This window comes from Lineus longissimus, chromosome 16, assembly GCF_910592395.1.
Source record: "Lineus longissimus chromosome 16, tnLinLong1.2, whole genome shotgun sequence".
Classification (NCBI taxonomy): Eukaryota; Metazoa; Nemertea; class Pilidiophora; order Heteronemertea; family Lineidae; genus Lineus; species Lineus longissimus.
The window spans coordinates 12,594,306-12,612,276 of NC_088323.1; the positions used below are offsets into that span (position 1 = coordinate 12,594,306).

Genomic DNA, 17,971 nt, shown 5'->3' on the forward strand with positions numbered 1-17,971 from the left:
GGTGTTCCGAATGCTTGACACATTTCGAACATGTTTTGGTTGGAAACAACCCTACAGTCTTGCACTTATGGCTGAATGAATGACAGTGCATTTTCGTGTAAGCTCGGTGACGAAATGCTGCGACACTATTCGTCACCAACATGCTTGATGGGTGGTGCCATCTGCACAAAGGACGATGAATTAAATAACTGATGCGACATTGTCGCTGCATTTGCAGGTGTCCACATCGAGGAGTAGATGATGTCACTACATGTACCAGGGTTTGTACTTTCATATACAGTGGACCTACTTTTTGTGGACACCTTTCTATTGAGGACAACCTCTTTAATAAGGACAGTAGTTTTTGGTTCCAAATTGGTTGTTTCCATTCAACTCGACTTCTCAGTTTAGGACACCTCTCTGTTAAAACAGCACTTTTCAGTCCCTGGGGCATTTCTGGAAATTTCATGCTATAGAGCAATTGGTTCAGCTAAGTGACAAGAACAGTACTATAAGACGGTTTTAAAAAGTTGAAAATTATTTATTTAAATGACATATGAATGGTTCAGCAGTAATTGGCAGTGTGCATTATGTAATGAAATATGATTTACATAATATAACATTTTTGTGACAAATAGTACAGATGATGGATAAATCGATACAGTGGATAGCTGTTAGAATATGCAATACATGCAATAGCATTTGTTTTTATTGAGATTTTGCGAGAACCAAGTGGTATTTTGACAAGATAATAGAAAGCCAATAACACTACAAGAACATGACTTCAATACATTGACATTGTAGTACTTGGTATACTAAAAATATTCAAAGATGGGTATCTTGAGTTAAAGTACAAGATGTATGAATGAAGGAGGCACTCGGGTAAGAAATGGTGTCGCTAATGAAAGATTAGAATTAAGACATATCTCTGTATTTCATGTGGTGTACTGACAAATGGTGCAGTTTGTTAGCAATTTTGTACATAGTTGGTGTGTCATGTTTATTCATACATCTTGCTATATAAAAGCGAGTGAGAGAGGCATTGTGACATTAGAGTGTTGTATATCTATAGAATATGTGACCCGTCACAGCAAAACCAGGTACATGTCGCACAGAAGATGAGCCTAAATGACACCAGGAGATAATGGAAGAAATTGATGTGCTCATATTTTACAAAAGGCAGACAATAGATAAATGAACAAACAGTCCGTCTCAACCTGCCAAGCTCAGAGCGACATGCGCCTGGTTTTGCTGTGACGGGTCACATATACAAAGTTTACATAAAACAAGATTTGTATGTTTATTTAGGAGGAGTACAAAAGTTGTATATAAAATGCCGACTTCATAATGATTTATAGGACACAAAATTTGACATGACAGCATTTTATAAAATATGAATAATCTATAATGAGAATAGTTTTGTAGCACCAATGATTTGAAAATACTGAATTTATTTATTGCATGAATAGAACACAAAAAACAGGACGATTACATGATTGTCACATGCTTGTCACATGCGTGAAATATATTGTCATGGGTGGGCATTGGGAACAAAAAGAATTGCTGTTATCAGCTGCATTGGTAGCGATTGCTTTAGCTGATTTTCAGAAACTGACAGGAATGAGAATGTTGATATAGTGTTGAAAAAATATTTTTATAACATACATTGCATTCAAATAACACTAAGAAGTAGACGAGTACTAATTTCGCACACTTGAAAATATATGGACATTGACTGTCACTGGTAGTGGTAGTAGAGTAATTACATGCCATCAGCAGCACTAATTCAGACAGTTTTCGCTGTGCTTCAGTAACTGACTGGAATGACTAAGTTTGATTGTGCTGAAATGATACATAATAACGTACATTGCATAAACAAAATGATTACAAGATTTGTACTGTCTTGAAATATATGGACAGGGACAGTCACTGGAAGTTTGACATGCCATCAGTTGCACTGCTCCCGACAGTTTTCACTGTGCTTCACTAACTGACTGGAATGACTAAGTTTGATTGTTCTGTATTTGCCTCCATTTGGATTTTGTGAACAAAAGTTACTAACCTTGTGTAATTGAAGTGTCGAATTCGCCTTGGTCGAAATGATAATACAGTAAATAAATCTATTGAATGTTGCTGAAAAGAAAACATTTACTACATTAGAAGCCATGTACATGATAACACCACCACCACCATTATCAATATCATCACAAGTCAACTGGGGAATATGTGTGATATTTGTTCAAAACTTGCGTATATGGTATTTGCAGGTCTATTGTATTGTAACATATTTTTCACTTTCAAAATTAACTTTTTTACTAGAAATTATGAATCAATACTAACCGTAAGAAGCGTATGAAATTACAGAAGGCCTTCGTCGAAAAATGTAATGTACTTGTACTCACTCGTGTCATTAAACCTGAAAGCAGCACAGCATAACAGTGAAATTACCGTGACATCAATGGATGTCAAACTAACGTAAATTTGAATTCGAAGTGCACAATTTCACAATTAAGGTTTTGAACACATTGTGAACTGAAAAACTTCATACAAATGCTTTCACACCAATGATATGATTGTGGCGCTCCTGATGAGGTATCGCCCTCTGCTAAGCAGCTTTGGTCGTAACTAGGGTAAATGTTTTTTTCAAGTGATATGAGCGATGCAATACCTTAGTTACCACCAGCGCCACGTAGCAGTCAATGAAGTTGTGCTGGTACCCCATTAACGTCATGCTTCAAATTTGAAGAAATTAATATTACCTTCATTAAGTACGTAATTTACACCAGGCCTTTGTCGAAAATGTAGATCTCGAAGTCTAACTGTATTAATGAAAGAAAACATCAATGTGACAATATGGTCTACTATTTATGAGGGGGAGAACGGGTATTTTCGGGACACTGGGATGGGCCGAAAATAACTGTCGGGATTCGGGATAGACACCCTTATTTTAGCGGGATTCGAGACAAGCCGTGTTTTGCGTCACGATTCAGCTAAAATTGCATATTGGGAAACGGGATAAGCCTTTTTTCCTAACGGGACGTCGAGACAGTTACCCCCCCTTCCCCGTTCCCACCCTCATGACATGTAGCATTGATTGATTGTATTGTAGGCCTATTGTTACTCACAATCTATTTTTTTGTAATTGATACTGGTAGTATCAATGTGAAATATGCCACACGTTGGGAGCATGCAAGGCCTAGTACAATACACCATCATCACAATCAAATATTTCAATAATACACTGTCAACGAGAGTGAATGTTCAACCATCAATCACGTGCATTGTAGTGTAGCCTACATCCCCCATGACGGCTTGCGCCCCGCTGACACGACGAGCACATGGCTGAGCCAATCCATCGCCTATACACTACTTTACAAAAATCGACACCTACTGAAACTTTCACTAATTATTCTCGGAAATGTACTTTATCGTTACATCAATAAATGCACATTCGAATTTCAAAACTACCACTTATTTTTGCCGTGAAACTGACCTGAGTTATCGAAACACCGTCACTACGAAAAGAGGAAGAAGCAGGTCCGCATTTATCGAAATATTGCTAAATATAATTGTCAAAATGTCGACCAAATTACCAATTAAATCACAATAAACTTATCAAATGTTCACTCATGCCTTTGGGTGAAAAAATACTGATTTTTCAATCATTCTCAATTTTACAAATCACCAATCACAAAAAGAAATAATGATGCAATTACCCAAAATAGATGAGATTTGACCACTGGTATAATTCCGCCATCTTGGATATCGGCATCGTCACCACCACTTCAAATTCTAAAGTCTTATTCAGGCCTAATGTGTCACCTGCTGTGGTAAAATGGCTTGTTTTATCAATAAATAACAAAATATGATCTTTGTAAATAAAATCGGAGATATTCTGGTGTGTTTTTATGTGAATTTATTACGAACTATCAATGCAGCGCAGGGCAGCCATCGTGTTCTCATGCGTAGTGGCGATGCGATAGCCATCCGCGGCACTGCTTTTCAAGATGGTGGCAATTGCCCAGTGCTAGAGGCGTTGTAAGGAAAATTGAGAACAGGCCCCTAATGATTGAACTCTCAACGATATCGATATATTTTCGTAATTCCAGCACAACTGTTCAACAATGAACGTCCACCGACAATCCCACTTAACGAATATTAATATCAATTCATATCATGTATCTTAAAACGCTTTTATTTCATTTTAAAAAGAGTTATCGAGTGAACGATGACCTCCTACCGTACCCTCGAAATAAACAGCCAAAATGACCACAAAAACACCTTTTTAGAAAAAAACAGCGATTTTTACGAAATAAATGTCATCAGAGACGAAACTAGACACTAATTTAGCTAGGTATGCACAGTAATAGTACCTGAAGTGATCGATTTCAAGGAGAAAATACACTGAAAACAACTTTTCAGGAACAGAAATAAGATCACATTGTGAATAATGAGATACCATTTTAAAATCACCGCTTATATCATTATGGTGATTTGGCATTTTGGCCAACGTATTATGGTGTATATAATGTACAGCATTCTCTGTACATAACTTTCGTTGTTTGCGTCAGCACATTTGACTCGCGATTTCCGGCATGACAGCTGTTGTCATTGCTTACCACGTTCTAATTTGGCTTCGCCATCTTTTCATTGTCAGTGTGCATCGGTTTCACCGCATGTTATCGCGTGTTTAATTCATATTCCCTATTTGAAGCGCTTGTGATAAATTCTTGTTGACATGGCACGGCAAGTCAGCCATTATCACGTGATCGTGTTGTGTCCCATTTACGCGGCTGCTAAGAATATCCTTGCGCGTATAATGGTGTATACAATGTACAGCATTCTCTGTACATAACTTTCGTTGTTTGCGTCAGCACATTTGACTCGCGATTTCCGGCATGACAGCTGTTATCATTGCTTACCACGTTCTAATTTGGCCTCGCCATCTTTTCATTGTCAGTGTGCATCGGTTTCACCGCATGTTATCGCGTGTTTAATTCATATTCCCTTTTTGAAGCGCTTGTGATAAATTCTTGTTGACATAGCACGGCAAGTCAGCCATTATCACGTGATCGTGTTGTGTCCCATTTACGCGGTTGCTAAGAATATCCTTGCGCGTTGACTTAGATCGTCAATTCATAATAATTCGATTAATAACCGTGGTTGTGCGTTTAACCGCGATTCCAGTCACTTTTATTTGTTCCGTGTGACTGATATTTAATCTGGTTTCTATGCAATAAGTTGTCCTTATTAGTTTTTGGGACCTCGTAAGCCTGTTCGTCTACAACCGTAGTTGCTAGGGGGCGTTTCTTCTTCCCACTCCGACTTCATCTTCGAGGTTAAATTACAGTTATATCTAGTAGTATCCAGTTTATAAATGAACGTTTTCATAGCGTTATTCCATCCGTTTTTTAATTATAACTTGGCTCGGTGCAAAAGATGGCTACCACGAAGTGTCTATCCATCCAAGTTGCAGTCCACGAGGCACAAACCAACAGGTCTGGAAATCAAAATAATATTGTGCTGGTACACGTATCACAGTGACGAAGTGTTCATCAGTTCATTTGAATTGCAGTCATCATCAGACGACTTTATAATTCACCCTCAAAGTTGAATTGTAGGTGAACGATTTATTCCTCAGTTGACTGTACGCCATGCATTCGAACGAGTATTGGGTTTCTGTTTCAACAACGACATTGGTACAAACATTATATTGCCTTATTTCCAGTTCGATTTCACTGTGTCGTGCGAGTTCTACATTTGGTCGACACGATCCATCGCCTAGTCGAGAATATTCCTCAACTCTACTGGTAATCGTGATGGTTTTATAAATTCGAAGTTCACGCGTACTGTTGATAATTTCATCCACTGTGAGTATTTCATCATTAAGGCATCGCACCGGCCAAATGTACGAGTCATATATTACATGTACTAAGTTACACGATCGCCGAAAACATTTCTCACATGATTTGCGCGATGCGCGGATGATGGATATCGTTAAATATACAAGCTGTCTAAATTATACTGTTTAGGGAGACTGGCCTCAGGCTCTGGGAGGCAACCAGTCTATGACTAACGAAATTCCCAAATCAAAGAACACAGTACAGGCCTGCCTGTCATCCAGGCAACAGCACAGAGAAAGAAAGAAAACCTGGCCGATGACGGAGAGCACCGACGATCCGGCGTCTAATCGGGTGTGCACGCAACAGCATCGAATAATGTGTAATGGCAATTTTACAGGTTTTGGGACTTAAGTGTTTTTTTTACCCCAGTTTAAATTTCCCTCCAAGTGTAACTTGTCTTATTCCTGGGACCAAGTTTGGGTTCATCTATACTTGCTGGACCCAGGTTACTTGACCCCTTGTTTTTGGTAAGGAAGACCCCTTCCTGAGCTCTATCTGTTTAAGTTTCTTCCTTTCCACACATGTTTTCAAGTTTTAGTTTCTGTGAGGAGCAGTCTTGTTATGGCCCTCTAACGTTTTGGTAAGATGATCCAATGTAAGGTAAAATGGGATAATTGTTGCCCCTTTTTCACCTATAACTTTGGTTACGCAAGAGATTTCCAGGCAGATTCACTAAAACCGGCCTGCATCTTGTAGTGGCACTTCTTCCAATTTTACAGCCTGCAATTTAGGACACTTTGTCTAAAACAATGCCTCTGAGAGACAATACAAGACTCGTGGTCAGGGGCTACAAATACCCCGTGGCCTTAGGATATTTGTAGCACCTGACTAAAATTTAAAATTGCATGTTTTTTTAAGGATGAGAACATTTTTTTCACAGGTTTATGGTCTGTATTGGTGATAAAACTTTCCATATTATTCCAATCTAGGTTGACGACGAGATTCTGCTTCATGTATCAAACGGTATTTATTGAACACATTAAGGGATGTTCAATGCAATCACTTCCCAACAATCTAAATAATATCGTCGCAAATCAGACTGATTTTCAACTGGTGTAAAAACACAAAGTTCTATTTATCACCTCTGTTGTACATTACACCTTGTGTCAGATAACATCTTATGATATTCTGAATTAACTGACGGTTTTGTCGTGCTCCATTAAAAACTGTAGTTTCAGGCATTGGTCATGTATCAACTCAAAATATAGATGGCATCACTTAATGGTAATGCAATGCACCATAGGAAATGCTGCTATCTAGTCAATGATGTAACTTTAACTAGAGACACCAGTAACTTCGAAAATATTAACATTATCCGAAATAATGTTAGATAAACTAGTATGAAACCACAAATGTATCATTGTTGGTACATAAAGGGTTAACATTGTATCTAAATCGGATAGATTTATGACCAATTAATTTACTTTAGGTATAAGAATAAAGAAACCTGGCATCTTCATGATTTATGACAGGATATATTGAGCTTTTTATTGGGGCTACAAATTACCCCGAACCAACGGGCTACAAATACCCCGATGGTACCTTGGTCAGAAAAGTGTCTCTGAAATATTTAATTTTGATAATGACATAAAATGCCGAATACAACATTCACTGCACTCAATACTGATCACCTGAACCAAGTTTCAAATTATGTCAAAGCCCTGTAAGTGTGGAAAATTCATGCTTGAGTTGGCGGAATAATTACATGCTTACAAGAATATGAATCAAAAACGTTGCCAGGGGCTACAATTACAACGGCGCTACAAATACCCCCACCCCCTTTACCTGATATAGATAGTATTGAACCCTTTAATTGTACTGGTTGTATTGTAGTTATTTCAGTAGGAAGGATTTTCTAGTGCCTTGCCTGCTCATGCCCCATGTCATGTTGGTTCTCTTCCATGTGAAATATTGCTATTATGTAATAGGATGTAATTCGTGCATGTATAAAAATAACGCTTAGTATTTCACATATTGATCAATATTATTGATTCAACTCTATTTGCATCATAGACGTTTCAAAATATTGAAAAACATCTCTGAAGCAGCTTAGCATTATATATCATTCATTGACGGCATGCAGGGAAACTCGAATGGGAGAGTTCCAAAAGTTCGCACTATCAAAGGAGTTATCCTAAAACGATCTCCACCTCAAAGCTATAATATCTCGCCTTGCTATGCTTTGATAATATTGTGATAATATAAATGAAAAATAAGTTTTTGACGTGGCTACTGTGGTGTGATGTAACCAGCAAGGCTGTGTGACCGTTTGTGAAGACAAATTCTTCACTTGATCACTTAAACCATGATCGGGTGTTGAAGATGTATTGGTCGATGTTCTTTAGGTCCCCTGTGTGACGTCATGCCTTGGAGACCGTCATGACGTCATGTTCCGACGGAGCGGAACAAAATGCGCGGGATGTGGTTACTGCTTTTGCATGTGATGTGTTTTATGGCCGTGCATGTGCGCGAGGTCGTGGTACTCCCGATATTTCCAGTTAGGTTGAGTTTGGGGCAGTAGCAACAACACAAGAGCTCTTGGCTCTTAGGCACACATTCCGCTGGCAAACGGGTTGTGCCAGCAGTTGGGATTTGTAGGATCCGTTGACTGTGGTGCGTTCTCGGTTAATTTGGCTCTGACCAAAAGGTCCCGGAGGCTGGGAGGTTTTCTGTGGCTGAATGTAATCCGAGAGTCATGTAAATGATGTGTTGTTGTTGATTTCAAGAGAACGGGCTAGTTGTGACTTACAATTCGTTGTAGTGCTTGGAAGCCTGGAATGAAGGCCGAAATGAGGCAGAAATTGTCCTCAGGCGTCCCTGGTGGGTCGTCCGTTTCTTTTTGGGCCTAATCTCTGAGCAAATCAGATCTTGAGGTAAAAAAGGCCTGGATGAGGGCTGTCTCCACAACCGATGAGGGATTAAAGCCGCGTCATTCTGGGTCTATGGGGGATTTGATACAAGAAATTTTAAAGCGTTTTTTAGTTCTTTACAGCTTTTTTCAAAAAATGTGCCACAAATTGTTAGCTTACAGCAATTTACATGTTCATACTTTTCACAGTCATGACGACTGTGTCAAGGTTGTATTTACTAACCTGACAACAGTAGCCATGGATGTATTTACAAAACATCGAGTAACTTTATATGTATGTAGAACTCAGAGAACAAATAATAACTAATTAAAGTTAGCAAAAATTAATCCCTGCAAAAACAAGGCAGATTTTGCTGTTGGAATTACACATGCTCATGGAATGGAAACCTTGCTAGTTTCAACTGAGCTTCAAGTTTCTTTTTCCTGGCCCTCTTGTTCGGTGATGAGTTGTCTTGTCAACGTCAATCATCATCATCATCATCATCATCATCATCATCATCATCATCATCATCATCATCATCATCATCATCATCATCATCATCATCATCATCATCATCACAATGCAGGTTTTTGACCGTTTTCCGGTCTTTCAACTAAAAGTACGAAAAAATAGTGCTCGCGAGATGGTAGCCTAGTTTCGTGGGTTAGGGTAACTTGGCTTTCTTCCTCTCTGTATATGCTACAATGTCAACTTTTAGTCCTCGATATATATATATACTTTCAAGCCTATATACCTTTTTTTACAACTGCCATTTTAAAATTGAGATAGGTATAATAATTGATCACGTGACAAACATGTTGCTCCGAAACTTTCAATTTTTCTCAGTTCCTTTCCAAGATGATGCCCTTACTTTTGCTGATTGTAACTCAACAACTACTACAACTCACAGAAGGAGACATTACAAGTAACTTGACTCAAAAAGGTTTGTATATTGAAAATGAAATTGTCCATGGACGCTGTGCTCACGTTTTCCTGAGAGGAAGCGTGGCACAGATCATTACCAGCTATTGCGGGCCTTACCAATTAAGCCACTCGTGCTATTGGTCCTGGCAGCCCTAAACGAAAATGTTAATTCGGCATTTTTAATACCCCTTTGAAAAGTTTGAATAATACAGTGTCCAGAGTACATTAAGGACCTTTTCAATAATCGAAGCAATCGTCAGGCCTTCGGCTTCTCTAATGTTAGTAGTAGTTGTCAAATATGCTGTCCATTCGTGAGATAATTTCGTGTACATAGAGTATGGCCTCTAACAACGGCTCGGTGCACATGAAAACACGGGGTAATCCCGGCTATTTTTTCACTAAATGGCCTAATTCTGACGAGCATTATTGACATTCGCACAACTGCGCCCAACCTCGCGTGGCAGATGGAAGGCATGTTACATATTGAGGCTAAACTGGGGCTTGAGACCCGCTTCAAGTGGCACAGATGCCAGGCTCATAAAATCACCAAAAAGGGCCCGTGTCTTAAGAACTGCATTTCTCCTGGGGGGGGGGGGGGGGGGGGGGCGGAACGGACCCCGTCCCCACTGTGTAGTGCCACCTCAGGTCTGCACAGGAACAGCTTGTGCTGCCATCTGTTTTCTGAGGTTCCAGCTGGCCTCCTCATTACTGGTTAGTGTCGACCTGGCAATACCCACCTCCCCATTCCCCAATCCTCCTTTCATGTAACATCATTTATTTGTTTCTTCCACCAACAATTGCAGCAATTATACGATGGGATTTTAATGGAAAAGACACAACATTAAGGTATTAAAACCATCTGTAAGATTTATGTTCGGCTACCAGATTTTATATACAGGTCCACCAAAAGCAAAGAACACCAATGACGATTCATGGCCAACTGCTTTCCAATCTTTTATAAAAAAGAGTGAAAATTATGTAATTTTAAGTGAGACCTTTATGTTCATTCCTTTACGGTATAAGTGAATAAATCGTTCATAAAGGAATATTTATTTTAGGTTAAACTTGACATTCCATTTTACTTCTTTATGATGAGGCCGATTGAAATTCCTGGCCCGGTTGGTCAAAACTTGGTAACTTTAGTGGTCGCTGACTCTTATCGACCACTGATAGCCATTCCTGATAGCCATTGAGGTTCAGCTAACTTAGCGGTGATATAGCGCCAGCTCAGCCCGAACGACTAAAACTTGGCGGCACGCTAAGATAACGCTGTTTTAACAGCCGCCAAGCCACTGTTAGCGGAAAGCGGAGCTCTGAACAACAGGGCCCAGGTCTCGTCGTAGCAGCACCATTCCAATTCCAAGTGTAATCTGGAAATGCCGATATTGACGCGTGATGGTGAAACATAGCTTTCACAAAATATTTGAATGACATATATCAACAGTGAGACTTGGATGAATTTAATTGGTGTGCCGCTGAGGTGTAACTCTCATTCGTTTTGCTGAAACTTGCAAAATATAAAAAAGTCCTTTCTTTTAGCTAACGAATATTCAATCATCAAACTACGCCTTTCAAATCTTCTGTGAAGCTATGTTTCAAAAGAGCCCCATTTTTGGAAATACATGTATATGTCTGGGGGTTGTGATGTTGTCTTGATTTTGATATGCGTAAAATAGGTCGATGTGATGTGGCGCACTCCGCGCCGACCCAAGTGTTTACAAATCGAGCATGGTGATTTGGGGAATGATTTTCCTCCAAATTACTTACACTATACGCGTTTTTGGCAAAAACGACCGGAAAAATCTAACTCCACCACTCTTCAAAGTGGTCTCGACTTATTTGACGAACTATTTCGCGAGTGGTGAAGAGGCAATGGCGTGTTGCGAACTTAGTACAACAAATGCCGCGAGCATAGTGGGTGGCAGCACCAGACGGAGGAAGTAGTTCGCCTAGGGTTTTTCGACACCCTCCGCACGGACTCCACTCGTTCCGGAACACTCACTTACTTGTTAATCTGCAGTGATTAGCCTGTTTTTATTGCAGTAAAGAAATGTTAATCGGGATTTGATATTATATTTTATATTTGCCCCGGGTATTCATATATGGAGCTGTGCGCTAATTTTACCCAGTGCTTGGGTCGGGTGAGGCGGTTTTGTTATTATGGGACCTGTATCACGTGATGAATTCCCATACGGTACTTAGAAAAATTAAGAGCGATTAACAACTTAAGGTGAAAGAGTACGACCAAAATAAAGGGGGACAATTGCGGAAATGGATGAATGCTTTAAACAAATAGTGGCCCCAATACTTTCCCGGCTTATTTTTGTATAATCCCACACTTTTGATTTAATAGATGGCCCCATATACAAATCAGACCTGCTGAAAAGGCCCCGTATGTTCATGAGTATGCCCATATATAGAAAGAACAAAAAATGCTATTTCTCCGAGATCGCTGGAAATTTTACCAATTTAAACCGGCGAGGTGCATCTCCGAATCAACCACGACTTTCAGGAAAAGTTTTGAGGTCATCCGATCTGAACTGACGGAGGAGATGTGTTACAAACTATTTCAGCTCTACGTCCATTATAGTAGTGATAACAACTGTTGATTTTCTTTTACCATTCTGAAAAGGTTAGGGAACCATCCGACATTTTTGCAATCTGCTGTATTTGGTCAAGTCCAGTCATTCAAATGGAGGAATAAGGATTGCGTAACGCCACCAGACCTGAATATTTTTGAGCATCCAAAGCTGACTCTCGTATTTTATTTGCGCATACGGTGCCATGATTGGGCAAGAGTCAACAATATAATATGCCTCTCAAACACGGCTAGTCAAGGTATTGGTTTTCCTCGAATTAGCATTAGAGATAGGATGCTGTTGTTTTCCCCCAACTGTGGGAGTAAGCACCGGAGACTATCAGCATTTGAAGTAATCCAAGGAGAATTGGTGAAAACGGCGGGTTGGCAAGTGCTGGCCATTTCGTATGATGAGAAGAGGGAGAAGGCATACATGTCAGCAAGCGGCAAATCATTGGCGATTAAGAAGAGTGGACCGAACAGGTGTAAAAATTATTTATCAGCAGGGCAAACGTGCCGGTTGCTGATCGGCTGCGGTTGTTGCCGGACCTATAAAATTCACAACTTTAAAGGCGACCTGGCGCACATCCTTGTATTCCCGTTCATCTTGAGTGGAGGTGACTTGTTGAATCTAACTGATCACGGTAGGTAATTGAAACACCTAAATAATTGCAGGTAAAGCACGGGCAGATAGGCAACCTATCCCGGTGGTTGTGGCATGAATCGTGGCTATATCGGGTAGCCCCCAAAACAACGACTACACTACTAAATATCATAAATTTCATGTTAAAAGATGCAATTCCAGACAGGAGTTGAATTCGGAAGATTGCATGAAACTTCTTGAAGATGGTTTGCCTCCAAAATAACATTGAGGTACATTAAGTCCAAGTCACAATTGACATCCTTTCTGCTTCGAGTAAATTACGCGCACTAACCTAGACGGCGATGTATACGCGTAGGTGCGCGCCGGGTTATGCGTAAGTTACGCACAGGTTACACGTAAGTTACGCGCTATATACATGTAGGCAAAACGGGTCAATCGAGATTATTTGACGTCATCAGGTAGAACCATTTACAGAACAGCTCAGTGAAAGCAAAATCTACATTTCAACCACGTCTGTCAGTTTATCATTTGGCAACCTTTGCGTGTCCTAATTTATGTCCGGAGGTGGTCGGGGCAACTGCTTTGCTCTACGAAATCAACCTCTTCATCCGGGGACTACTTGGTAAGCAATTCCAAATGGCCTTGACGTAGCCACTGGTAACACCCATACGTCACGGATTTGGTATGAAACGGGAAATAAGATTGGATTCAAGTAATTTTTAAAAGGTCTGCCTGTAAACGTTGGGTGCAACTGACGCGTAACATACGCGATATAAGAGATGCCAATTGTGACTTGGACTGTAACGCCACATTTCGTTTTAAGAGGGAAAAGTTCGCCGGCTTTTGCCTTCGCGTTTTTCTGAGTTCAATTTTGAAAATGTCGCTTATTTGATAATTTTGATATATTGATCTGTTGTTTTTAATGCGGTATACATTCAACTGCATGTAGTAACTGGTGTAAAATATCAAATTAGTGGTCCTTGTTTATGCTATTTCCTATTTTTTTATCGTTTTTGGGGTCAACGAAAAATTACTTATAGCTTATGCTGCCATATTATTTTACTTCCCTTTTTGAAAGCGTACCAAATGTGGCCAATATCAATATCATAAATTTTATTTTCCGTATTGTACTTGTATTCTTTTTTGTGACCAACCCAAATGAATCGCACCAAACGAAATTTTAATTTTAAAAAATCTAAAGCAATAGTGTCATGATCAAAACGTGATGGCTTCGGTGTGCGAAAAACCTAAACGGCTGCTGGTAGGATCCCGACCAACTTTCATGGACCAGATATATCTTTTTGTTTAAAATTGTACTACTCTCTCAGTAGCTCCTCCTCATCATGCTCATCTCGACATTCTGACATGTCTGACCGTGTGCCTGTTTCAAGTTGTATTGTTGTCTGATGAAATGAATGAATTCACGAAACAGTCTCTTCAAAACAAAGGTTACGATCTAAGGTGGATCTCGATAGTGGTGACGAAAACGCATTAGAGTCAGGATGACTTAACATGGCGTTATCTCATTCAGTTAAACATCTAGATTTAAAGCCACGTTAAGTTAACGCCAGCTTTAGTGACAAAAACTGTTTTGAACATCCAGGCCCAGAGTGTCACCGTCTCAACGGCGACAGAGAGATGGCTGTGGCATGCTGGACACAACCCCGGACTGACCAGGGAACACCACAAATACATCATCCCTAAAATTAATGCAACCTCGTCCACTTAGGGTGGTTTCAAGCAGGTCCATAATTCGACAGTCAGTCAAAATGGCATAACTTTTGAATGTATCAAAGAGTGACTAAACGTATATACATACTAAAGTTCTTAAAATTTGGGACTTCCAGGCAGTGCCAACGAGAGACTTTCTATTTTTAAACTTTAACTCTTTCATGGTCACACTAAATTTTACTTCTCCTGCTGGATATTCACTGATTGGTGCCATCCAGGAATTGAACTCAGGGTCGTTTCATTCAGGTGTATATCCGGCAGTCAAAACAAGTGTCATAAGAGCCATAAAATACTACAATGAATTACATGTATGTATACCTCGCTTTCTACAATGATTTTTTAGACTGTAACCACCTTGAAATCAAAACCTGCAAGTTTAATCAGCCGTTCTAAAGAGACAAAAAACTTGTACCAATACTTGATTGCTTGGAGTTCTTAAGGTTATAATAAAAATAATGACTTTATTCGCTTAAACCTATCCATGTAGTTTGTCGTGATTGCGATACACACTGATTTACATGATATTACAAGTCGGCGAAAGGAAGGAGGACAAAGAGTAGACAAAGATAGCTGGGGTTACAGGAAGGGTATGAGAAAGCAGCTGAAGTTTGACTTTTGCTTGAACAATTTAAAACGCTGAATAATCTATACATATTTGGATGTGTTGCATAGAAGGGTTTAATAAAGCGTTGCCGCAATACATCGTATTTTGGACATTGAAGGAAAAGTGAAATTCATTTTGACGATATCAATACAAAATTTACAACGGTTTTCTCTAGGTATGCCTGTGTGGATAAAAGGGCAAAATGTAAGAAAGATGCTTCGCATCCCTGCATCTTCACCTTCCTCACATTGCATCATGGCTAAGACGCATATTAAAGTATAAACCTCTGATACTGTTTTGGGAATAAAATAAAATTTCCATAAAAGTGTTTGTGTATTTGGATACTCTATTCACTTTTCTCTCCGAATCCTGCCAGTGAGAAGTCGGGAAGGTAGGTCGAAAGGAAACTGAGATATAAGAGTGATACAATAAGAAAATTGCACGAGTGGGCTGATCCTCGTATCCAGATTGCACGAGATGATTTTCTACGGCCTGGAGACCGCAGGTCCAGAGCTTTCAGGTCGTAGAAAATCATCAAGTAATCAAGCACAAGGAGGATCAGACACGAGAGCAGTTTTTTATTTATCATATACCACAAATATCACAATGAGCAAGAAAATGAGGTTAAAGGGGATTTTGGGGGCATTTTTGGGAGGTTTTCGTAGTCTTGTCTGCCGGATCACTTCACTCAGGGTATATCATAAAAAATGCCATCATACTTCATTAGTATGTGAACCGTAGTGATTTGGTATGATTAAATAAATATCGCACTTCAAGCCATTGAATAGGAAAAGTTATTCAACGTTGAAAAAAGATTGTTCCACGAGGCGAATAATTTTGTCTCAAAATACAATGCCGCCTCTGACAGATATGGTTATTGTGCAAGGGCGTAATGGTTTTTGGCTCACCTGTGAGCCTTTACCATCACGCAGCGTCCGTCGTCGTCCGTCGTCGTCGTCCGTCGTCGTCGTCCGTCGTCGTCGTCCGTCGTCGTCGTCCGTCGTCGTCGTCCGTCGTCGTTAGACATGGGTGGCACGTTTTGTTACCGCTGAAGCCACTGAACTGAAACTTAGTACACATGTACCCCTTGGTGACCACTACTCAGATACCAAAACGCGGTATCATATGTTTCACGGTTTGGCCACCAGGGGGCCAAAGGTAAAAAATGAAGAAATGCGTTTTCTCCCTTATTACTGGAAAAAATATGGTAGGTACTTCTACTAATGAGACATCACATATCCTCCGGGTTTTTGATTTGACCTAATTTTCAAGGTAAGATAGGTCAAAGTTCGCCGACGGCACCGCTGTTAGTCAATGGTGGCACGTTTTGTAACCGCTGAGGCTATTGAACTCAAACTTGGTACATATGGCCAGAGTCCTCTATTAAAACATGTGTATATTACGTGTACATTGTTGTGCATAGGTTTTGGTAAAAAAAATACTCATTGGACCAATCAATCTGCACAAATTTTATATGTGTCAAGAAGAACCCTTTGCCAATAGCATAATAAAGTTTTTTAAAATTCCAATACCGATTGCCTGAGAAAAAAAGATTTCCGTACACCATATCCATGAAAACGTCACTGGCGCATTGATATGGCCCTGTCAAAGTACAAGTTCTAAACTGACCAGTGAGACCACATTTTCTTAAATATATTATCAAAAAGCATATTTCTGTGATGGCCTGACTCTGTAGATTAAGAATCAACCACAGATTGAGAATTAATTCCACTTTGGTCCATCCCAGCCATGTATTTACCACAACTTGACATTTTGATAAGCTCTATGTGACTGTGCCACACTTCCGGTCGTGGATGAATACAGGTCTCTGCCCATATATACCCTTGGGTGACCTTTACTCAGAGACTGAATCGTGGCGTCATACGATTTACGGTTTGGCCAATAGGGGGCCAAAGGTCAACAATGAAAATATGCGATTACTCGCCTACGTCTGAAAAATTTGAATAAAATATGGCAGGTACTTCTTGCAGTGTTACATCATATATCCTCCGCATTCATTTTTTGGCTCACCTGCCCCTTTTCATCCCCCCCCCCGACCCACCCACCCCTGACCCCACCCCTGACTCCACCCCTGACCCCACCCCTGACCCCACCCCTGACCCCACCCCTGACCCTACCCCTGACCCCACCCCTGACCCCACCTCCTCCCCTCCTCCTCCTTCCCCTCTTACAACACTAGAACTCTAAGAACTTCCAAGTTCAGGAATATAACATGAAGCAAACAGTCACTGAAGAAACAACTGATTACCACACCAAATTAAACCTTGTATTTACAAATGCACATCATGTGCACCATACAGGGATCATTGACAATTGCTGGTCTGACCATAAAATGATATTTACAGCTTTACCAATGTCAGAATCACTGACTCCATAGCCTCCCCTTTGACACAGGTGAGCACATGGTCCCTGGACCATTTCATTTATATTCCCATATCACTGTGTTTTCATACAATAGAGAGCACGAAAGAACCACCACGTTTAAATGGGTGCACCTGCCTTCGTGCTTTTCCCTGAAATACAGGCATGTTGTTGTGTAGGACCCTGGATTAGACATTATTGTATGTAATTGAAGTTGTTCTGCAGAACTTCTAAAACAAGAATCATTTTCTTTCTAATTAAAAGGCACCAAAGAATTTTTATTCCGAAAGAATGATGTCCGTGTATTCGAAAAGTCAGTCGCTAACATTAACAGAATTCCATCAACCATATGCTGCGCAAGATATTTTGGAATCCGATATACGACACCTTTAAAACTAACCCACTTTGTCATGCACC

General features: G+C 40.0%; 1 long non-coding RNA gene across 1 annotated transcript; it reads right to left on the reverse strand.

Moving 5' to 3' along the window:
* Positions 1 to 1,523: 1,523 nt before the first annotated feature.
* LOC135500746 (uncharacterized) lies at positions 1,524 to 4,055 on the reverse strand. Its single transcript, XR_010449515.1, has 3 exons — positions 2,739 to 4,055; positions 2,042 to 2,112; positions 1,524 to 1,821 (listed from the first exon to the last, which is right to left on the reverse strand). It is a non-coding gene; the product is annotated as an uncharacterized LOC135500746 (long non-coding RNA).
* Between the last annotated feature and the right edge of the window lie 13,916 nt (positions 4,056 to 17,971).